A 24404-nucleotide genomic window follows, 5' to 3' on the forward strand; every position below is an offset into this window, starting at 1 on the left:
CTGTCTTTCATCCTCTAGCCCTTCACTTTAGAGTCCTCTAATTAGCAGACTATGTGATGAATGTCTTTCTCCACCGCTTGACGTCAGGTTCCCAGGAGGAAGTGAGTGTACTTACCACGGTGTCACCCAGGACTCAAGAAAATATCAGTAAATAGTACATGGGCTCCCCTCACATGTCTCTGATGGAAGAGTAAATAACTTTTCGTTTTGTAACCTTGTATTCTAAACCAAGAAACTACATATTATGAACTTACTAATTTCCTTTTCCACGAGTTTAGGTCTTAATTTCCAGGCAACAACTGTCGTTTTCTATTTCATCAGACTCTTCTATCACAACTGCTGTGTTAGTTTGTGTTTCCCAGTTGCAAAAGGCATTTAATGATTTGGAGAAGTTGATCTCTCCTTCCCTTCCTCCTGACGTGACCGGTAACGAGCCTGGCCAGCTGTGCAGTGCTGTCCCTGTGTACAGAAATTCTTTTCTGAAAAGCACAGGTGATCAGGTTACACCCTGAAGCCTGAGATCTGATTACTCTTATTATAGTAGCCTGAAAAGTTACACATGTCATTAGGAGTCATTAAATTACTCTACTTGGCTCTCTTACGGGAGCTCTGGTATTTGACTCAGCGATCTTGCCTGGCTGTAAATTCCACATAGTGAACATGCATTTTCATGGGGCTGCAGATTCTTTGACAGAATCTCCGTGTTATTCCTCGGAAAGGGACTCTCAGTTATGAAAGTAGACCCTGAACCCAAGAATTCTAATGGAAATGTATGGAAATCCAAGCCTTGGAATTAAGTGAGTGTGAGTATTGACATGACCAAATTGTCTTCTCCACCCCTCCCTACACCCCTTTTCTTTTTTTGCTGTGTTCAAGCAATTTAATTCTGCATCTAATTTTAATCTGTAAACCATATCCACTCCTGCGGTTGTAAAGCATGTGTTAGCACTTAACCAGCAGGAGGGGGTTGCCTAAGGTAAGAGGGTTGATAGCACAGAACAGGCATCTTAAGAATGGCTTTGTGTGACTTGGCGCCACTCGCTAAGGCTTTCTGTGCCTGGGTCCAAGCTGTCTGTCCAGGGTTTAGAGAGACTCAGGCAGTAAAAATAGTGGAATCTTTTATTATTATTACTCAGTGTTGATTTTCCAGAAAAATTTGCACGAGGAGGGGTGACTTAAAGGGCTCCGAAGATTTCCTCAGAGGGAGTAGGAAGAATGAGTGAATTTGTCTGAAGAGGGATGGGGGAAGGTGACTTGGAAAATGTGGTTAAGACCTGTTAAAGTTACACTGAATCGTGATGGCCCCTTGGAAAGTAAAAGAAAGGATTTGTAAAAATACAAGTTTGGCTGCTAGATCAACGCTAGCTCTTTTTACTAGCTAAAATGTATAATCTTAGAAATTAAGAAAAATCTATTTATACCTAGGGGTTGGTCATACCTTAAGGTCAAGGGGAAAGTTAGATTTCAAAGTCAGCCTCTGGGATAAAAATCATGTGTAGCTAAAATGACCCTTGAAAATCCTTGTAAAGTTCAAACCAAGCATTTCATTTGTGGTCCCTGGTGGGAAAAAAAAACTTAAAATCATTTCCCAAAATCTTTCCATCATTTCTTTTCTTGCTTGCATTAACTTTTCAGCTTTAATTGTGTCCATCGTTTAATAGAAGAAATGCAGCCACTTAATGGTGGATTTCTGGAAATAAACGCTGTATTTCACTGATCCTGAGATGCATCTGCTTTATATTTTTACATCTCTAAAACTGAGGTGTGTTTTATAACTGATGGCATTTTAAAATTGTAATGGTCAGTGTTCTTTATTCCTTTCTTTCTTTCTCTCTTTTTTCTCTTACTACTGTATATAATGAAGGTTTGTCTTGCCATTATTGGTCTATTAGATTGGAAGAAACATCGTGGTTAAATTCATGTACGGTAAATACATAAGTGAATGTTAGGAATCCAGTCTTGAGGTTTGAAATAAATGCCACTGTTGTAGAGGTAGTTTTTTTTTTTTTTTTAAAAACTACATTTTAACTAAGACTCAACTTTGACTCATAGCATCTGGCGTACAGCATTGTATTACATGAGTCAGTCATTAAAGGCATTGCTTGCTGAGTAGATATGTTTATGACTCATTCATTCAACTAATATTCGTTGAACTCTGATCATGTGTTTCACATTGCTCTTGGGCCCAGATTGGAGCAGCAACCAAAACAAGTAACTTTCTCTGTTGAACAAGAAAAAGCAGGTCTCAAATCGCTTAAATTACAGTGTCATCCTTCCAAATATGGAGTCTTGTTCTCAGACCACGACTTTATATTTCACTTAAATTCCAGTGAAACTTAGTTTGGGCTGAACTATTATTTTGAAAGGGATATCCTGTTCTTTCTTTCCTCAGAAATAGTTATTAATTAATGGCTAGATTCTCAAAATTTGAATATAAATTCGATAGTAGAGTTTAGAGCCACCCCTCTGCCAGTTACGACAGAAGGCACGTGACTTAATCCTGATTGTCTCGTCCCCAACTTCAAAGCTCTCCAAAATAATATTTTCCTCCTCAAATGGCTCCTGTAAGGATGGAGAGACAGTATAGCTAGGTCACTGTGTGAATTCAACAAGGAGGGTGATAATTCTATTTAACTTTATTTCTTTTTGCAATTGGCCAAAAGTTAAGTATAATTTATGGTGTGATTTTTTTTGAACCAGTACTGAGATTCTCTTAGGATAGTAAAGAGACACATGTTGTCAGCTTGAAACAAATCAAAGACAAACAAAGCAAAAAAAAAAAAAAAAAAAAAGAGGGAAAAAGGAAAAAAGATAGAATGCATAATGCATAGGAGAATAAAAATGACCAAAATTCCAGGACCGAGAGTTAAATGAAAAGAATAACTTTTACATAGCGGGTCTTCTCAGGCATGGGACAGCGTTTACTGCTGCTGCGAGTAAACATTTATTAAGGTCAGGCACTGAGCTAACGTCATTGCATAAATGATTTCATTCATCCTCAAAAAGTGTTATCAGACAAGAAATACTGTACCAATTATGTTGTTAGGAAAATGTAGGCTTAGGGGGGTTAATGAATTTCGCCATAGCTGCTCCTCTAGGAGGCTGGGGTTTAATCCTCAGTCTGAGTTTTACTTCATTATAAGCAGGCTCTCCGTTACTAAAACACTCTTGGGTTATCACCGTTCTCTGTCACATTCCTGGCACAGCTTATGGCCCCATTCCCCATTGCTGGGCCTGCAGCTTGCTTCCACCATTAAATTTTTTCAAGTAACGTTGCTTTGACTATCCTCACACGTGCATACACTGCAGAGAATCCCAGAGCGAGAACCATTGATTCAAAGCATCCAAGCATTTAAAAGTCCCGCTAGGTAGTGCCAAACTGCTTCCACAAAGCTGACATCAGTTCACAGTCTCATGAACATTGTGTGGTTCTGAGATGAAGAAAGGATACCAGTCTCAGCTGACAAATAAACTGGGGTTAATTTCCAGGCTTCAGTCACCTTATATCTAAAAGCCATCAAAACCCAGCAAAGGCAGCTGAGAAAATGCATGCTGGACCCGGAGTGTCACGGAGGCAAGCCGTCCCCTCCGTCTCGCAGGGAGCAGGAGCTGCACGGCGCCTCCCGCTGCTGCTCTCCCCGAAGCACCGCCTGCTTCCGACTCACCGACCCCACGTGTGGAAAAAGCAAAGTGTGCACCTGCCAACACCTTCGAGACGCCGCAGATCTTGCACACACCGACTGCCTCCTGACCATCTAGCCCAAACTCCTGAGGGGCAAGTACAAAAGCCCCCACCGAGCCCACGCGAGAGTCCCCCTCGGGCCCCTGGTCCAGTCGCCGTCGCGGGGAGGCCATGAGTTCAGAAGAGGCAGGAAGACCGCGCTGAGAAGGAGTGAAAGCAGAAAACCAAAGATCACCCTACATTACACGGCGTCAGGAAATTCATTTCGGCTTTTCTGGCTTCTGTGACCTTTTCTTCCTCAGCTAGCTTTGCTAAAGATAAAGCACATCTCACTGTTTTAAATTTGAATTTCTTCAGTGAAGCAGAATTTTACATCATTTATGTAAAATTTACCTGATTTATTTGCATTTCTTTTGTGACTTCTCTGTTCAGATTCACTGTTCATTTATCTCTTGAGGTGTTAATTTTTCCTTATTGCTTTTTCTGTATTAAGAATATATCTCTAAAAATTGTATCGACTAAGCATATTAATCATTTGTTTTCTTTATTTCTCATATTATTTTCCATTTGGCCGTCTGCCCTTTCACTGTATGTTTTTGACATGCTACAGACTGAAGGTTAAGTGGTCAAATCTTCCCATGATTTTGTTTTCTTTTTTCTTTCTTCTTTGATCATGTTAATACTTAAAAAGGTCTTCACCATTTCAGGATGAGTAAATCTTCCACGACACTCACTTTAGAAAAAATTTTAAAGTTGCAATTAGCTCCTTAATATACTGAAATAAAACTCCAGGGATTCTGTGAAGTTTCAGGTAAAATTTCATTTTTCCGCATTTAGCTAATACTCACATTTCCCACCAGGACAATCGATCTGTTAAACATATTAGGAGATTTTATTCAGAATGCATTAAAGAGTTCCACAACATGATTAAGTTTTTAAGTTGTTGTTTTTTAAATACTGTGGAGAAAATATATTGAACAAATGGCTGATGGTAGACAGAAAGTTAATTAGGTGACTACTGGAGAAGTCCAAGTAAGAATTATGAGTTTCTGAATTAGGTAGTAGAAATACACACACACACACACACACTCACACACACACACAGAAACTGCGATCTCAGCGGGCTAGCGAGACGTAAGCATCTTCAGGGCTTTGTGATTATATGTGCAGGAAGGCAAGAGCAGGAGCGCGAGATGATTTCAGCACGGACAAGGGTCTGCGGGGAGAGCAGATGGCAGTTAGGGACGCGGATTCGGGCCATCTCGATTGGAGAGAGAGACTTGACAATCAGCAGCCTCTAAGCAGAGGCCAGCATCATCCAGTGCTTGAGATCCCTTCAAAGACTGTAAAGCATGGGAAGAAAAAAACCCTGAAAACCAATCACGACGTGTCTCACAAAGAAACCAGGCGTACTAGGTTAGGCAGGATAAGATGGGGCTCTGAAAAACAGGACGTCACCGTTATAAGGACGGAAAGAAGTTCACATGCGACTAGGCTCACAGAGTCAGCGGAGACTGGAGTTTATAACAGGAACGGATGCCAGCAGTCAGCGACGCCCAGGGGCACTCCGGCAGGACAGCTGGCAGGACAGCGCAGCTTGCCCTTGTCACCGCAGAGCTCGCCGGTGAGCTGGCCCAGAGCAGGTTCAGGAGAACAATGTTACGCGCGTGTGAAGGAGAGGAACGCTAGATGCAGCCAGATTGCAGCCAGCTGAGGTGAAAATACCAAGCCGTCAACCACAGGCCTGCTGCAGCTCCACGTGCTACTTCCAAAGCCCCGTTCTGAAACAGGAGGGAAGAAGTGGGATGACCATTTAGAGGAGGAAGCAAGGACAGATATTCTTCTTAAATTGCAAATGTTAGCCACCATGCATAAAAAGAGATTAAAATTTTTCTTCTGTAGAGCACAGGGAACTATATTCTTAAACTTTTTTTGTTTTCCATTTGAAAAGGGAGAAAACTGAACTTGGTCACATGTTAAATGGGAAGAGCCAATATGGTGGAGAAGGAGAGGGTTTTCATGGAGGAAGACTTGTCTTGAGTCCGGCAGGAGGCTGTTGGCTAACCCTCGGGCGGAAGCCCATACGTCTGTGGACTCTGAATGAAGAAAGGGAAGAGAAATCAGATGAACTGAAGCTTCTCCTCAAAAACCAGAGGTCAGTTCATCTGCGGCAACCACGATGGCGGAGAGGAGCAGCTGAGGAAAAAGGAGGAGGTGTCAGCTAACTCCTGGGGAGGGGCATGGGACAACGTGATATCCAGAGGGAACTCTGATTCGAAAAGATACATGCACCCTAATGTTCACAGCAGCACTATTTACAGCAGCCAAGACATGGAAGCAACCTAAGTGTCCACCAACAGATGACTGGATAAAGAAGCTGTGGTATATTTATACAACAGAATACTACTCAGCCATAAAAAAGAATAAAATAATACCATTTGCAGCAACATGGATGGACCTGGGGAATCTTCATTCTAAGTGAAGTAAGCTAGAAAGAAAAAGAAAAATACCATATGATATCACTCATATGAGGAATCTAAAAAAAGAAAAAAAGAGGACACCAATGAACTCATCTACAAAAGAGAAACAGGCTTGTAGACATAGTAAACAATCTTATAGTTACCAGCGAAAGGGGGTGGGAAGGAATAAATTTGGAAATTTGAAATTTGCAAATGTTAGCCACCATATATAAAAATAGATTAAAAGTTTTTCCTCTGTAGAGCACACGGAACTATATTCAATATCTTGTAACAACCTTTAATGGAAAAGAATATGAAAATGAATATATATATATATACACACACACACACACACACACACACACATGACTGGGACATTGTGCTGTACACCAGAAACTGACACATTATAACTGACTGTACTTCAATTAAAAAAATTTTTTTTTAATTTGTTTTAAAGTTGAGGGACCAAAGGATTTGGAAACCGATGAATACACACAAAAAAATCCTAAGATTGTGTGATTTCATTTTTTTTTCCAGCAACACTGCAGCAGGAAGGACGGCTGCTTTGGGGATAAGAGAGTAAGAGCCTAGACTAGCAGGAAGCAGCAATCAGAGAGCGGGCGCCACAACTTAGATACTGGATATGGTGGAATCCTTTATGGTCATAACGAGATCTGGGGAAGGATCTCAGGAATGGGCTCCTGTGATGGGAATCAAAGGTAAATGGACTTGAAAAGGGCAAGAAATGGAAGAATAATGTATTTAACAGATTTTCAAAAAATAAACACGGATGCCTTCCAGAAATGCTAACCATAGACACTCCATCGGTAATATAATTACTAATAAAATCATTTAAAAAGTATTATTATCATTACAAATGATAAACTTAAAACTGCTGTGATCAAATTCAAAGACAATTGTACTATGTAAAGATGTAGAGCCAAACTAGCTAAGGAACCCCAGCCATGATGTGACGTGAGACAACTCACAGGCTGTGGCCCTAAGTCTGATGATGTGGGGAAGGCTTTCGGAAGGCAGAACACAAAGAAGGTGGGTAAACTGTTACCTTCAATTTGGATTTAATTATGGAAATCCGTCTGCTGTATGACTCTCGTAAGTGTTCTGATAGTTACATAGTTACTTATACATATTTTCTTCCCTCCTTAGCAAATTCCATGGCAAGAGGAGATATGGTTTGAGTCAGTCCCCACCCTGAGCGGCACAAAGATAAATGTAGCCAGTGCTTATGTACCGCTCTGACCAGGGAATCTAACAGAAGATGCAGTGTTGCTGCTGTTTTAAGGCCTGGGTGCCAACGGCGTGGCCGCTGGACTCCTCCATGCCTTTTTTTCACTCCTGCAGGAAGATGTTCAGACTTAGCCTGTTATGTTATAGATTCCATGAGGGACATAGTTTACCTCTTAAAACATGCTCTATTTATAACACACGGAAGTGTAGAAAAGTATTGCTCTTGTTTAAATGAGTACCTTTTCCGTCGAAATCTGAACATACGAGATACACTGAGTGAACAGACGTGAAGCCTCTGTAGACCAGAGACTTCGGAGGAAACCACAGCATTACCACCGTCAAGAGATCCTGCAGGGAGGGAACGTCTCTTGACGGCGATTGCAAAATGCGGGGCCACAGTTGCATTCATTGTTCAGTGAGCTTGTCCACACAGTTAACCCACCGACAGCAATGAATGTTGATTGTGACCTTTTAAAAAGTAGTCTCCGCCCAGGGAGGAGAGCATCCCGGGCGCCCCGCTCTGGTCTCCTGTCTTCAGCAAAGTCCGAAAGCCACGGTGGCGGTGGTGGTTGGCCATAGGGTACAATCAACGGTCGATGGTTTTGATTTTAATTCCAAACTCACCGACAGCGTTGAATGTTCACTGAAGCAACCTCTAAGCTCAGCGTTCTGCCGACTTTGCAGTGTCTGTGAGGCTCTGAAGGGGCGGGGGGTGAAGACAGAAACAACAGGGTAGCTGTAGTCACACGGTTTCTGCGTTTTAGGCCATTTCGAAAGAATAAGAAAGAAGAAGTGGGGTTCTTCCAGCTGAGAGGCTGGCGAGCCTCCACGTCTCACTGTGTGGGAGGAAAGGATCTGTTTCATTGAGCTAAAAAAATGCCTATCTTGGCTTCGTTCCAGAGGTGAAATTATCTCACGGTTAATAACCTGGAGGGTTTGTTATTCAAAGTAGCTGGAGGTATCGCATCAGAACACATCTGATCGTTTAAATATGACTATGCGTGTAGTAGGTAAACATGGTGTATTCAGATGATACAAATTCAACAAAATCTTCTTACGTTTGCTAAAATTATATTGTTAGTGTTCTCCTTTCATATTTAATATATTTTTTTCTAAAATAAAGTTACAAAATTAGTACAATTTAGACACTACTGAGCAAATAAGAAATGAAGAAACAACTCAATACATTCTTTCATAGTTGCCGACATAGAGATTCCATCAGCACTGTGACAGGTGCACTCTAGGATGCTACAAAACCGTTCATTTTTCAATGTTTTGGATATGAAAATCCCAGCAGTTTTTTTTTCCTTTTTGGTTCTTTTCATATCCTCTTTCCCCAAGAGTGCTCTGTGATCTATGTTGTTCTAAATTATCATGAACTCTAGTGAATACATTGTTAAGACCACTCTCCATAATTTTCTATCATTCAATTAAAAAGAAAGTCATTTGGCAGATATCAAAACAAGACCTGAAAGCCATTATTTCATACACTTCCCTGGCATCCAGCGTGGCCGTAATTATTTGTGGTGAGACAGCTGACAACAGTTCGGAGCACCACCTCGGGGATGACCACGGGCTCATCAAATAAGAGATGATTCATGAAACATAAGGGAAACGGGTACTCGAAATTTTTACACAATGCCATAGTCCAGTCAGCTAAAATAGTTTAAAGTCTGTAACTGTTTAATACCTGCCAGACGAACTGTCTGCGCGGGGACTGACGGTTTTATTAGGGGAAGAGAGATTAGTCATTTTTTGGGAGGACATACTGAGGTGACCAGTAGTCTCAGGACATAAGACGATGATGAACCTGGACTGGCAGTTTAATCCTTTTGAAATAAGCAAGTATTTCTTACAGAGTAGAACCCCATAGGGGAATCTGCCTAATCAGTAGGCGTTGCCATGCTGCTGCTGGATAAAATATTAGCGCGGGACAGGGGACTCAGTGGTTTGCAGGGTCCGTTACAACCAAAGGCGTGTCACTCCTGTTCTGTTGCCTGTCGACTGTGACATGAGTGTCGAGTCAATATACAAACGTTTTCAGTCATGCGCACTCACCTCTTGGCATAGCTGCTGACATCTGTAGAACAGGGACCCTATGAAAGGAGCCGCTAAACTGAGCATTTTGCATTAACACGAAATATGCATCGGTCTACTGACAGCAAAATCCTAGGGCAGCTGGGACTATTTGCAACGCAGAACCTTGCTTTTCTTTGTTTTCCAAAATATTTTTCTAGAAGTCCTTAGCAGAATATAACCAAAACTTAAAATTCTTATGCAAAAATGATTCACCCGCAACAGTAAGAAATTCCACTAAATGCCTTGTCATGTGCACAGGGAACAGCAGGAGTAAGTTCAGCAAATTCCGTCGTTCACTGTTTTCCTTTCCTTGGACTAAGCTGCATACGTGGTTCACAAAGTTAGAGTCTGCTGCAGAGCCTACCTCACCCCTGCGCGGTGTGGACGGCCCACGGCTGGAGGTCGGGCTCTTGCTCTCGCTCGCAGCTACCCTAGTGTCAGAAAAGAGAACGGACGTCAGGGCCCTGTGTTTGCGGTAACTTTCGGTTCACAATTTACCCCACCTGCTGGTTCGATAGTTTTCCACTAATTCGAGCGTGGCTTTCAATCACTACTTTGCCCCTTCTAGTCTACGCCCTCCACATCTTTATTTTCATGACAGCCTTGACTGTAAAATAGTCCTGCTGGAAACATCGAGACTCGATTGCACTGAGCCTTTACATTTTCCGTGGTGTGTAGTGTTTTTTTTTTAGAACACACTGTTATAATTCCAGAATTCAAAGTAGGTGGCAGCCATCTCAATCCATGCCTAGTTTTCCTTGAATGAAAAGAGTCACAAGAAATAAGATAGTTAAGGGTCAGAGATCTTCCCATTCACTTCCCTGGGATTTGGAGAGGGGTGTGGGCAGAATCGGACCAGCTTGTATCAAGGCCAGATTTATTTTAGCTTTTCTCTCTCTTCCCTAGGCTTGTGAGAACATTAAGTTTTTCAGTTTTGTTAAGGTTACTAGGTCATAACTAAACCAAAGCAATTTCTTTGCTCCGAGCCAGAGGGTCGCAGAACACATGCAATGCCACTTTTAAACACAGCCAGCCCTAACGTGAACTGACAGAGGGACGTAAAGGGGAGTGTGATGAGGCTCGGTAAAAGGCCACGGGGACCTGGCGTGCTCAAGTTGTCTGTTCCAGGAATAGACTGTGTGTCTTGTCTGACGACCTGTGTTTAATTTAAGTGACTGCCTCTGCCAGTCCTTCCAGAGGGCAAGCGTGTGAAATAGAGCGTCTCCACGTCAGTCTGCAGCCCCCGCCTCGGCCTGACGCCCTGACCTCCGTGGAGCTCGCGGGCTCCGATCCTGACAACCCGCAGGGCAGGAGGCTTTCCCACCACACGGCCTTCAGCCTGAATTCCAGCTCATCTGACCGTCCCAGGGGCAGCTGACACTCATGGGTGCTTATCGTTTCATCACGTTTACTTTCTATTCATGGAAGGGAGTCTATTCAGAATAGAAAAAGTGAGAAATGGTGCCTTAGAAAAACTGCCATTTGCGCAACATGGGGGACCTGGAGACTGTCATTCTGAGTGACGTAAGCCAGTGAGAGAAGGACAGGTACCACGTGGTATCGCTTATATGTGGAATCTAAAAAAAAGAAAGACACAAATGAACGTATTTACAAAACAGAAACAGGCTCACAGACACAGAAAACAAACTTTTGGTTATTGGGGGGATGGTGTGGGGGTGATGGTGTGGGAAGGGATAAACTGGGAGTTTGAGATTTGTAGACACTAACTATTAAATATAAAATAGATAAACAGCAAGGTCCTGTTGTGTAGCACAGGGAATTATGTTCAATGTCTTGCAGTAACTTAGAATGAAAAAGAATATAAAAAGGAATGTATGTATGTGTATGTGTGACGGAAACATTGTGCTGGACACCAGAAACTGACCCAACATTGCAAACTGACTGTACTACAATTAAAGGAAAAAAAGGAGGGGGGAGCCATTGCCATCCGCCCTTCTCTTGCCTTGAAAGAAGCTCGTGACACATGAGGTGCCAGCTTCGCTGGTACTGGGGGGCCTCGACCCCTTTCTCAGGCCCATTACCATTTTCTTAGAGGATTTCTTCCTCTCTTTCGGATATGAAATCTCGTGAAGTGTTTCAGCACGGGCGCTTCCACCTTACCAGTTACACAGGTAAAATGCCTGTTCCAGAGATGCTTGCTCTGGGTGATTACAACTGTGATCGGGACTTCTGGCCACTTCGATAGGAAGAGTGCGAGCATCAGAGTCAGAAACTGGCTCGGTGCAGCCAGAGCCAAGCGGGATACTTGGACACCGCTCTCCTCTGAGAAGGCCAGGAACGCGGGGCCGGTCGTGCCAAAGCCTGGCTCAGATTAGCCAGATTTTACAACTGGAACACTGACATCCCAGAGGGGCCTATGATTTTGTTGTCCAACAGCTTCGTCATTACTGACAGCCTTCACTCCTGCCGACGGCAAAGGGCCCAAAGTGGTTCTGGTTTTCCTCCCCCACTGAGCTGTGGAAATCATTCTACGCTGCTCGCTTTGTAAAGTGTCTTTATGAATTGTTTTTGGAGATGCGATCCATTTCCAGCCCAACCTTTGTACTATTTGGCAAAGTTACTAGTAATGAGGAAAAAATGATTGGTTTTTAATACACATATTAACTGGATTTATACATACGAATCCCATATTATATATATGTTCCAAAATACACCGTAAGTCATTTAAAAATGTTTTTCACAGGCAAATCAGTCCAGCTAACCGTTATGAAGCCCTTATCATTTTAAAAGAAAGTTGTATTTTCTGGAAAGATTTGGTAATTGACAGACTAGCTATCTTTGTTTCTGAAAGTATTTACAGACATGTTTATGTGTTGTTGGTTTAAAAATTATGTACTGTCTCAAATATTTACAAAGTTTAACCTAATAGAGAAGGTTACAAATGAACTTATTTACAAAACAGAAAGAGACTCACAGACATAGAAAACAAACTTATGGTTACCAAGGGGGAAAAGGGGAGGGATAGATTAGGAGTTTGGGATTAGCAGATACACACTACTATATACAAAACAGATAAACAACAAGGACTCACTGTAGAGCACAGGGAACTAAATTCAATATCTTGTAATAATCTATAATGAAAAAGAATCTGAAAAATAATATACATACGTATATAACTGAATCACTATGCTGTCCACCAGAGACTAACACAACACCATAAGCCAACTACACCTCAATAAAAAAAGAAAGAAGGAAAGAAAGAAACAAGGAACCATCATTACTCCAAAATGAAGGTCACTTTTAATACAAGCCTAAAATTATTGATATTTTTTGCTTATCTCACTTTCCTTATATTAACCATTTATTATTTCAAGTTGAATTAAAACTTTCTTTTAGTAGAGAGTATATATATATACAAACTATGTGTATTGTAGAAAGGTTTTATCTGCATGGGAACTGCAGCAACCGCAAAGCTACCTTCCTAGGAGACACAGCAGAGTAACTGAACAGAGAGGAACTGAGTCATCGGACTGGGGTCTGCCCCTCACCCGCCTGGTTACATAACTTGTCTGAGCTTTCATTTCCTAGATTATGTCTGGATAATAAAATCACCCTCAGATACACTAGTTTAATTTATTTCCAAACAGTCCTTTCTAAGAGATATTCTGCGAAAGAGAGCATGAGGCGCCTTATTATTTAAGGGGCAGGTATTTAAATCTGGGTCTCCTGAGATTTTAATGCTTCTTCCCTTCACAAACTGCTGTGTTCCCAATTCTAAGATTAAAAGAGAGAGAGAGAGAAAGAAAAGTCAGGTTTCTTTTCTCAATAGCCTCAAGATATATCACCTTTCAAAAAGCAGCACGAGGACATCCCCAGTAAGATGGCCCTCCGCGTGGCGCTTCCTCGCCTGGGGCGGTGCTGACAGGCAGGGCGAGCTCCTCCAGGACAGGCGGCTCCTCCCCGAGAGGGCTGATGCTGACTTACAAGTCAGACTCAATCTCAAGCTCTCCCGAAGTTCGGAACCCTTGACGAACCCAGTGCATCTCTGTCTGGCCGCCGATGTTAACACAGAGCCCGGCAACCACGGTCCGGTCAGGATGCCGTCTCCTGGTCCCCTTGCGGATAAGTTTCTTGTCCTTGAGCTAATGTCATACGTTATTTCAAATCAAATAAGTATGTCGTTGGCTCTGCACAGAATTGGACGAGGGTTTCAGTATTACTGTATATTTGAACATTCATCACATCTTCATATGCTTTAATGTTTCAAAGTCTGGCTACTGGAAAAATATGTCAGGATTGCTTTGCTTTGAAATTTAGACTTCTTCCTGAAGCAAAAAAAAAGGAAAGAAAATATATACATTATGGCATTTTCCCAAACCCATGAGCTTATTTTGTAGCTATATTATATTGAGCTATTGAAGCTATTGCTTTATGAGTAATTAATTATTTAAAGAACTGATCAACAAGAAAATGTTTATTTTTAACAGAATAAACCCTTTTTGTAGAAACAGCCACAAGGATAGTGTTGAGTTTGGAGTAAAACATTGAAATAAGGAGAAATTCAAGTCATGGTTGAATCTAGGTTTTTTTTGTTTTGTTTTGTTTTGTTTTATAATGAAGAACCATTTGTCAATAGTACAACCACCGTGACTTCAACAAACTGTGCCAACGTCCTTTTAAGCAGTGTTTATTTTTAGCAAAGAAATATAATGTCTGTGATCTAAGACTTTGCAGGAATAGCTGATTAATCCTTTAGTTTGGAAAGGATAGATATGTTGACTGATACTCAAAATAATTTAAAAATTAACCCCAGTGAACACAATCATTGTGTTAGTAACACAACATGGTTTATTATTACCTGTGTAAATTAATCTTGGAAAATTAAGACCACATGTGTGTTATAGAAAATAAGATTTTTCTAGGAAACATACTAGTTTTTAAAATAAAGTAGACTTCTTGACTTCCTGCTTATACGGATTATTTAAACTTTGTCAGTAGAGAAGACGAGATACGCATAATCCAAAAAGAAAAATAAAACAGAAGCTATATGCTGGGATTTTTTTTTCATGTAAAACAAGCACTACTTTGTGATTATATTGTTATATTATATTTATATTATATTACTTTGTGATTATATAGTTATATTATATATAAACAATCATATTTTTAGAATATTGAAAACATCCTTCAAATTGTCTACGCTCCACTCAAAATCAGGTCTGCAGCCTTGAGTTGTCCAAGGTTTTGACTTCACTGCCCACTAACCATGTTATTAGGACACGTTACTATTTTGGGAAGATATTGTGACTGTATTTCTAGCTCCATAAATTACACAAGCATCTGTTCTTTCAATCAACAGGATACCAAATGTTTTTGACATCAGCGTGTGTGAAACAATGTATATAATACCATTTTATTTCCCGTGAGTTTTTAGTAAGCACTGACTTTGTAGAAAAAAAAAACAGTTTGATTAGGACGGTGAAAGGGGGATGAAAAACAGTAAACAAAAATGTATTACAAAGTATGATCCATGGGGATTTAACAGAAAAAATTCATGATATAAAACTAGTCATACAGACTCGCAGACATAGTAAACAATTTTATGGCTACCAGGGGAAAGGGGGTGGGAAGGGATACATTTGGGAGTTTGAGATTTGCAAACTACTATATGTGAAAATGGATTTTAAAAAACATAGATTTCTTCTGTATAGCACAGGAACTATAGTCAATATCTTATAGTAACCTTTAATGAAAAAGAATATGAAAACAAATATATGTGTGTATATATGTATATATATGCATGACTGGGCTATTATGCTGTACACCAGAAATTGACACACTGTAACTGACTATACTTCAATAAAAAGTAAAAAATAAAAGTAGTTATAATTTTTTATAAATTCTATAAAGAATCTATAAAGGTCCATTCTATATAGAAATGTAAAATAAAGAAGATCAGCAGAACTTGATCATTTTTAAGGACCAAGCTGCCTCTCTATTAAAAGATTATTTCTTGCAGCTTTAATATTATATGGAATCCTATCTTGGAAAATATGGAAGTTTATAAAAAATTTATATCAAGTGCTGATATGCATTACATGGATTTTGGTTTACCATCAAAATCACTTTTATAAGGATTTACCCTTAAGAATGAATAATCCAAAGCAGACTTGGGCATGCAAGAACCTTTCCCGGTTCCTTCCTGAAACGCGCAGCCAGGAGTTCCTCTCTGCAGGTGACCTGTGGGCTGAGAAAGGATTCCAGCCAGAAGTCCAGTCCATTAAAGTTAAGTATCACAGTGCTCAATAAATCTTATGAAAATGAAAAACCTTAGCACAAGTTATTCATCAAATAGATGCCATATGATATGTTTGGATTAATTGTCTAAAGGACTGATGCATTGATTTTGAACCCTGACTAATGACCTCTTCTAGACAAGTGATTCTATGGTTGGTATATTTTTATTCTATTTTTTATTTTCATTAGTCAAAGATAATAATTCTATAGGCTTTCATTAATACTTCCTCCAGTCTACATTTTAAAAGAACAAACAGGCAAAACCCCAGCATTTAGTTAACAGTTCACAGTAATTTTTTTCTTTTAAGAAATATTAATAGATCAGCTTGCTCCTTGAACAATGGGACCACGTGGCAACTCGAGTCCTCGAAATCATAATTGAGGAGAGAAAAGACAAAAGACTTCATTCAGAGATTACTTTATCTCTGTACCAATGTAAGAATGTCCCTTATTAAATGTGTAGCAATAATCCAGATATTTAAACAATTTTAAACAACTCATTATATTTATAACTTTCTCCTCTGAAAAAAGTTAGACAGAAATTACTATATATTAAAAGACTTTTCCAGCGAGAGAGAGAAAGAAGAAAGTGACTTCGCAGGGAGAAAGGTTTTCTTCCACCCAAATCTCCAAATCTTCACTGTTGAGTTGCTTTCCTTTCATAATGACTTATTTACAGAAAATCGAATGGCTTAAATTTTCAAAAAGGACCACCTGATAAATGTATGTCTATCAGAGATGGAGTTAAACTATCTTTGATGTTATTAGGTAATAGTGGAAAATTATGATCTGATGTAGGCGATCTTTATGAAATTACTCTTTAGAACTCTGTAAGGGCACTGCTCACCACCTCAGAGCCAGTGAGAAAACACTTAGTTTCTGGCAAAAGCGTGTGATAACTGTGCCCTATTTTTCAGAATTATTCCTTTTGGACTTAATTAACAAGCTACCTCTCTCCTGCAGTAATCGTAAATGTCTGTTAGACACAATGACACAGTGGTAGAAATGTTCTTAGCAATCTGTTATCTACCATTAATAACGGAGTGGCTTCAGAGCTCACAATTTTTAATCAGCGAGGGCATTAACCAGATAATCTTGGATCAAAGTCAATGTAGGTGCTTTTCGTTATATCCCCTCTGAAACTCCAGTTAAACACACGACTCTTCCCAGTTTCCTGTCTTAAAACTAGTTTTTAGTGTTGCCTGGAGGCTGTTGAACAGATGCAACATTCCAGCCATGAAACGAATGCTTTTCAGCAATGAGAGAATTACACAAATGCAAATACCGTTAGGTTTCTTGAAAAGGATCTAATGAATGCAAGAATTTTGGGGGAAAAAAAAAAGAGGACAAGCAAAAAGCTTAGAGGTCAAAGAATTTCAGGCACAAGAGTATAGATCTGCCCATAAGTACCCTAAATGCTTTAAGAAAAAGATGGTGATCATTGTACAAATAAACACATCATGCAGCCATAGGATGGAGACAGATGTCTATTCTCTAAAAACATTGAGTGCTACACTCAACTGACTCTCAAAACACAGACTCGTCTGGGACAAGCTGCTGGGCGGTGACAGAGTCTGCGGTTCCTCCCCACTCATTCTAGGTGTACAATGCATTTGTATCTATTTTTAACACTTTTTGTGACCAAATTTACTAGCTGAGGATTTTCTTAAACAAAATTGTACAAGAAGACAATGCAAACGATGTTCTGTGCAGATACTCTGAGACTCACAGGCCATCTGGTATCTCCCAGTGAACTTTAAAGCGAGGAGAGTAAGTGTGGGAGGTTAAGGACGAGCACCCAAGAGGATGGAGAACTCTGGTTTCGATACCAAATCTTTTTCTATGTGACAGTCCCTTTAAAAGTGAAAAATAGATACACCAGCCACTTGCATGGGCGTCTCTCTTGTTCTCCTACCAGACAGTGAGACCCTTGAGGTCAGGGACTGACCCTTCATCATCTACAGACCCCGAGGATCCAACGTACTTCCTTGAATACAGTCGGTGTTCCGTGTGTGCGTGTGTCTTCCTTAACTCTCAGGCACATGGCTACATCCCGTTGCTCCACCAGACGCAGTCTACACCCCCGCAGCCCCTCATTTACCTGACTTGATATAAAACAGTGTGTGAACAGCTGTCTTCCACGGTGGGGCGCCATGTGTCTGGACGTCCTGGAATCTAAAGTCAGAGTCACAGAAGCTAATCAATCATTCCCCGAAGACCTGCCGGGGAGAAGTTCGAACAGGTGAACGAACGCCCGTCGGAGATCTTGGCCACCACCAGGGTCGCTGGTATCAAGCACTGCAAAGGGCCAAATTTCAGACGAGGAGGGGTTTTTGTGGTTGTTGTTCTTTAATCAAGTGTTTTATTAAATTAGGAATTTTACTCTATCATGCAGCAGACCATATATTTTCTTTTAATGATATACATGAAGATAACACATTCTGCAAACTTACCCTCGTGAACATGCTTCTAGCCCTTAAAGTACTTTTCGAGCAACTGCATACTTCTTCCAATAATATTCTCATCTTTGAAAACACTTCTATTATCTCTGTTGAACAAAATGATGGTACTATGGAAAATGTAATTGGGAGGGCCCAGCCTTTAACTGTTCTGGGTTTATTTAGTGAAAGGCTTCACAAGGGAATGCAGAGAAGCAGTGATGTGCTTTGATTCGACAAAAGTCCTCCTGAGAATGAGTCTTTCTACTTCTCTTCTCACCAAAACATACATTTGGCAGTGAGTTTTGCACCTCCACCGAACTTGTATCCAAATACTTTAACTATATACCGTTTCCCCATTGAGGAAAGGTTCAGTTTAAAAAAAAAAAAAAAAGAGAGAGAATCTGCTTCCGTCCACCAAAATGACCATCTGAGGTATTTTATTAAGCACAGGTGAAAATTAGTCTTAATTTTTCATTCCGATCTTTGTGAGTCAATCTGATTTGCTACTATATGCACCAAACTGTAACATTAAGGGTTTTTCAGCTTATCTGAAAACCGAATCATTACAGGATATAAAGTTGTCATTTTTCAGTTTCTTTGAAAAGTAGTGCTAAAAAAAAATCATTCGGGTTGGATTTTAAGGCAATTCCCAAAACGTGATTGGTAACAGTTCCCTGGTTTACGGTGACATCTTCTAAGGGGATTAATTCTGAAAGGCCAGTGAGCGCGGATGGATATTACAGGGGTACGTTCATCCAAAAATCAGTCATTTTAACATACAATTGACATTTACAAAAAGTCTTAGCAAACGGAAAATTTGCTTTGCAGTCAATTTAAAGAAACACAAAGGCTTTCCTACTAATAACTAAGATGCTATCAATTTCAATATTTTTAAAGGAAAATGTCCCAGCCTTCGGGGTTTTTTGCTTTATTAAAATCATTGTAGCTAGAAGATCTTTTCCCCCAAAAGATAGCATTAGAAAGACCTTTCAAAATACTGTAAGATCATTGATTCTAGAGTCTTCTTTTTCCAACACTTCTTTTGCTTTTATGAAGTCCAGTTCATATTAACGTCTAAAAAATCGATAATCATTCTTTATCATGTTATCGCTCTTACTTTTCAGTACCGCTTCCTTGCTGAAATGCCTGTGTACCTGCGGTCATCATATTATGCCTAACGTGGCATTTCTTTAATGTTACTTTGGATTTCTGCCTATTGTTCACAAGAAGAAATTCTGAACAGAAAACAACAACTGGCACTATATAGTTACCCAAAAAGCAAAATATCCCCCCAAAAGTTTCAAACACATTGACTAATTTGAGCAATCCAATTAGTTGCTTCCCATATCTCATACTTTACCACAGGGAAGGCATATTTCACATAAGGAGATTCACTAAGAAAAATCTGTCATTCTGGAGAGAGCTATCAAAATATAGTATGTTTCCATCTATTTTCAGCTTTTATTTTCTGGTTAAAAAAATTTTTTTTGGCAATAACTTTTCAAAAAAAAAAATCCCCTCAATTCTTTTTGCTGTTTTAGGGTAACAAAAAATGGCTTACTAAATGGAGGTTTTGACCTGAATATTCATTTAAAAATAGTTTCTTTCACATTTTCAATTCTACACACTCAGTTATGTTAAGATCACCTGAATGATACAAAAGAGAGCTGACTTATACTGACTAAAAAGAAACCATAAAAGCACAATCTTATGGACCCAAACTACAAGGCTGTAATTCTGACAAACAAGACGAGTTTCATCAAGTATCTTTCCACGAGCACGTCCCAGTTACCAGCTTTCCCATACGATAGTGAAAACAGCCAAGGACAGTCCAGAAAAAATATTATCGTTTCTTTGGGATAAAAGTTTAGTATCAAAAAGCTAAAAATGTCCATTGGAGGCAAAAGATATGGATAAATAAGCTTTCCTTGCTATTATGGGAAACAGCTTGAGGCAAATGGAAGAAGTAATGGCAAAGGATTCAATTTCCCTACTGCTTTAAATATAACTTTTTACTGTAGTTAAAGCCAGTATTATACCGAAAGTACAATTCTTGCAAACCTCTGTGGTTACTAAATATACATTATTGAAATGGACAGTAAAATTTTAAAATTAGATGTACATCCATTATCACAAATCTGGAATACTCTGGGAGAAATCGTGGAATAAAAATAAACACAGTATACTGAGAAATTCAAAACAGATGTCTCCTAAAATTCAGTATATTTCCATCCTTGTAAATAGGATAGCTTTCCAAAACATGACATTTCTTCTTTTGGACAGTTTGTGTGTGTCATGGGGTGGGGGGAGTCGGGGAGAGAGAATACGTTAAATCCAAAGTTCTGCACGTGAAGAAGCTGCCTCAGGTGGAGAGTTTACGGTTATTCCAAGAGCGACCAAACCCTTCTATTTGAAGAAATATTCAAGTGAGCAAAGATTGGTGATTTGATTTCAGTCGACTTACTTTCAAGGTTTTGCATGTGTCCTGTGGGATATTTGCTCACCACCCCCTCCTCGGTTTTTACATTTTTAAAGGTTTTGGAGACTGGTACATTTAAATATAAATCGGGGCTGTTGTCAAATATCTCCCTGCAGGAAGAAGGCTGGACCTGGGGCCGGCGGCAGTTCTCTTATTTTATGGCTTTCTAGCTTGCTTTGGAATTCTCAGCAGAGAAGGTTCAAGTGCAAGGTTACAGGACCTTGGAAACATAAGGAAAGTCTTCAGGAACCTGAAGTTAAACTTCCCAAGCAGGATCGACACATTGTTCCCCCTTAGGTTCAGAAGCAGACATGCAAACCAAATGCTGCCCTTCCGCTGGTAATTTAGCAACTTCGCCTCGAAGCCCCGCACACAAATCAGTAAAACACTTTCTTCCATCTAAAGCTACCCTTGCTTAAACATTTTTTTCTTAGGAAAATAAGGCAATAAAGAAAGAAAAGGAGAGAGGAAGAGAGGGAGGGGAGGAAGGGAGGGAAACAAAAAGATTTCTAAATGAGTGTGGTGCCCTCCTGACAGCGTTATCTGCAAAGAAAAGAGAAAACAAACCAGCAAACAAAACAAAAACAAACAAACCAAACAGCAGAACAAAAAACCAAACTCTGACCACTGCTTTATCTTTGATTTTCTTTGTGAAATTGAAAATGATGAAAGTCTGTGCTTTAATTACCGAGCACAGAAGCGTGAGGAGTTGATACCACATAGAGCACATTTCACACTTTGAGTAAAGGGGTCCAATGCTTCAGTGATGCCAGGTTATTATTTGAAAGTGAGCACAAATCTGGATTATTTCTCATTTAGTTAAAAACACAAACATACACTCTCTCATCAGAAGAAATCTTAACAAGTAACTCTAACCTTCATAATGGCTTCATGAGGCAATGCTGACAGATGATTCAAGTTCATTCTATTTCTTTCATGACAAAGAATATTCTAAGAATATGTTTCCTATCAAAATAGATTAACATTTAAAATTCCAATTCCTTCGATTTTTTTCTTCACCCAGTTTAATCAAATCACTTCATCTCATAAAAGAAAAAATGGGTGCTTCGAAACTTTCAGTGACTTGCCTAAAACCCAATACGAATACAGAGTCAGGGCCAGAGGGCAGTTCACAGTCACAGTTGGGGACCGTTCTCCAGCATCATTGCCTCTTCTCGGAGGTGCTCGGGGACGGTCATGAGACAAGTCTCTTCCCAACTTTCAAGCCTGTCGTTGTTACCCCAGCCCTCGGCTCACTTTTTGATTCTTCACATGAGTTCACTTTTTTATTTTGTCTCAATTCACATGAGTTCACTTTTTATTTTGTTTCAGCCGAAACATAGCACCTAGAGTTTTACGATCTTTAATTCTAACACCTTTACCTCCTATTCTAATCGGTCCTAATCTCTTTTATTTTTTGTTTATTAAAAAAAAAAAAGCATTTAAAAATCTAGGACTTCCCGGTTCCTTTGGATCAGCGTCACCCACTGGTGCCACACGGACTGCCCGTCTCTCCACTCAGCCCTTCCCTCCCGTCTCCCCGGGAGCCGCTGGCAAATGCGTTTGATCTCAAAATGTCATAAAACATAAACCTCTATTCATTTTGCTTTTGCAGAGCAAGGATGCTTCATGAATTTTTTCTTTGTTATTTTGCCCTGAGAGGAGGAGTTGAAGGCTTGATGTTTTGTAATAAACAAAAACTTTTAACCTAACTCTTAACCCCCTGGATACTTTTCCTTCCTTCCTTCTCCCTTTTCCCCAACCCCCTCTTCCTTTTCTCTTTCCTCCTCCTCCTCCTCCTCTGCCACGCCTCCCTCTTCCCCCTCCTTCATCCGAAAATAATACGTTATTTTTCAATATTTGAAAGGAAGAAGGTAAACATAACTTGGAAACAAAAGAAAGCATGGCCTGCAGAACTCTACTCTGTACCTTAAAGCTGTACTTTCCATGATACATCTTCCCATTAGTGAACTGACACTCCAAAAAAAAAAAGTTAGGAAGCACAAGTTCTACCTGATCCACATGAGAGACAAATCACAAGATGCTATGGGAGATGCTTACCCACAGGTGTCAGGAATGCGGACATCTGGGCAGCGGGTAACTACCAGACGAGCTTGGATTTTGCTCTTCACAACCTTCCCTCTTGCCTTTTACCCCCAATCCAGTCTGTCTACACCATTGTGTGGATAGTTGGATTTTTAAAATATAAACCTATTCTAAACATCTAGAAGGATGGGAGACGAGGGGCGGGACATCCACGCAAACGGGAAGAACCAAGTTTTCTGAGGAATTGCCTGCCAGCAGCAAAGCCGACTGTGCAGGTCTGAGACCCTCTCTGAAGCCTGTCTCCTTCCTCAGGTGTCAGAAGCGGCCTCGGCCACGTCCTCATCTGTGGCAGAGCCGTGACCCTGTTCTTGCCACCACAATTACCAGAAGAATCCACGAGCAAAACACCGTGGTGGTTTTTTCTCTGTGACCCTTGACAGGAAGACAGAGGAAGGAGATTTCCTAGAAGTACGTGGAGCCCTAGGCGGCAGGTCGGTTGGGCTGTTTCTTTGCTACAAGGTTCACTGAGAACAGTTTCCTGCGTCACTGCATTGAGTACAAGGAAGATCATTAGCTAAGGGCGGAGAGAATGAACATTCTTTACTATTACTCTAAAGGAACAGTAGCCCAAATTAAAGGTAGGCCTCCGCAGTCAGGTAGGAAGGGAACCGGGGCGCGGACTGCGGGGAGGCAGCTGCGGCCCGGCAGCTGCGGCCCCCCGGGTTGGAAGCCCCCACCGGCGGCGCCCCCTCGCCGGGGCCTCCTCCCTCCGGCCCTGGCACCGTAAGGACGCGGCATCAGGCAGAAGTGACCTAAAGGGGCTGAGGGTAGGGGGTTCATTTTTCCTGGGGAATTTCCAAAGGACCGTCCCTGCCTGTGCCCAAGCGACTTTTCAGGTGCAGGGCTGAGGACCAGGGCGGGTAACTCACCTCAGGGAGGTGGACGGTCCCCACCCACCTGGGCATTTCCCTCAAGGAGGACTCGGCAGAGAGTCTGTCTCTGCGGAAGTCGAGATGCAGCCGAGAGCCAGAGGGAGGGCTGCCAGAGGGAGGGCTGCCTGCGGCCCCGGGCTGTCTGCTGAGGGTGTGGCCACCAGCTGGGGACACACAGCCCTGCAGGGCAGCCAGGCCCTGAGCCACCACACCGCGGGGAATCGGGGCGGCCACCATTCAAAGCTCTGAAATAACGAACACGTTTTCAGGACAAATGCGGTGAATTCATAATGTACAGGAGGCAGGGTGCCCGTTGGTGTGCTCTTTCTACGAGTGAAATAATTCAGAGCCTCCGAACGCTGCCAGCCCTGTGTGAGCCTTGTCAGTCAGTTTCTACAACTCATTTTGGGGATTAAATATAGCACATGCTTCTTTAACTTGATGAATGAAATCTGCTAAACGGATTAGGTTCTCGCTATCACACACAGAACAGGACTAATTACTGAAGCAGAAGCAAGGCCCGAGATTCCTATTCTGAGTCTTCTGAGAAAGCAGTCCCCTGTCTCTGGCGGGGCTGGACGGGCACGCTTCCGTGTTACGCTGAATCTGCTGCTACCCTGACGATGAATTATTGGGTTGATCTGAAGATTTTCTTTTCAGAAACACCATCATGGATTAGCAGATACACACTACCCTACACAAAACAGATAAGCAAGGTCCTACTGTACAGCAGAGGGAACTGTATTCAATGCTTGGAATACCCTATAATGAAAAAGAATA

At 40.9% G+C, this 24404-nt stretch overlaps 1 long non-coding RNA gene across 2 annotated transcripts; it reads right to left on the reverse strand.

Annotated features, from left to right (window-relative positions):
- Nucleotides 1–938: 938 nt before the first annotated feature.
- LOC106729495 lies at nt 939–20216 on the reverse strand. 2 transcript variants are annotated; one of them, XR_004314702.1, is made up of 6 exons: nt 17828–20216; nt 15572–15676; nt 13275–13754; nt 9833–11045; nt 6118–6170; nt 939–5463 (listed from the first exon to the last, which is right to left on the reverse strand). It is a non-coding gene; the product is annotated as an uncharacterized LOC106729495 (long non-coding RNA). The 2 variants fall into 2 exon arrangements; XR_004314701.1 differs by lacking the exons at nt 939–5463; nt 6118–6170 and having other exon boundaries at nt 9076–11045; nt 17828–20120.
- Nucleotides 20217–24404: the final 4188 nt, after the last annotated feature.

Source organism: Camelus ferus, chromosome 23, assembly GCF_009834535.1.
Source record: "Camelus ferus isolate YT-003-E chromosome 23, BCGSAC_Cfer_1.0, whole genome shotgun sequence".
In the NCBI taxonomy this organism is placed as follows: Eukaryota; Metazoa; Chordata; class Mammalia; order Artiodactyla; family Camelidae; genus Camelus; species Camelus ferus.